We start from the raw sequence: 544 nt of genomic DNA, 5'->3' as shown, positions 1-544 counted from the left end.
CAGGAGAACCCCGTGTCCTGCACGTTTTAGTGTTTTCCCTGCTCCTGACACTGAAATGTGCAGGACACTGAGTTCTCCAGGGTTGAGAACCTGTGAACTAAAGGATGAAGTCGCGCTCAGAAGGACAATCTGCACATCCGTTGATGTCCAGCAGGTGGCGATCTGCCTCTCCGCGGTGTGAGAACGTGTGCTGGAGGTGATGAGGACCCTGCAGTGTTGTCATAGCACTGAGTGTCGCTCGAGAGCCTCGTGTATGATTCATGTTGACACACTGAGGCTCAATCTGGGTCCGTGTGGAACTGCCTCCAGTCTGCTGCCTCCATCTGCTCTCAGCCTCCAGCACGAGGAATCGAGGAGCATCATCAGGAGGAGGGCTGACGATGACAATGATGACGATGATGATGGACTTATGAAGAAGGTGTGGATGATAGCAGTATGGACTTCACTAATGTGACAGTATTACTGACACTAATAGGGAATACTGAGAAAGCACCATCAGCGATGCTCCACTGGAGAAATGTGCTGAAACTCTCCACTCCATCAT

This window comes from Pangasianodon hypophthalmus, chromosome 22 (assembly GCF_027358585.1).
Source record: "Pangasianodon hypophthalmus isolate fPanHyp1 chromosome 22, fPanHyp1.pri, whole genome shotgun sequence".
NCBI classification, from domain to species: Eukaryota; Metazoa; Chordata; class Actinopteri; order Siluriformes; family Pangasiidae; genus Pangasianodon; species Pangasianodon hypophthalmus.
Note: the sequence above shows the minus strand (reverse complement) of the source record.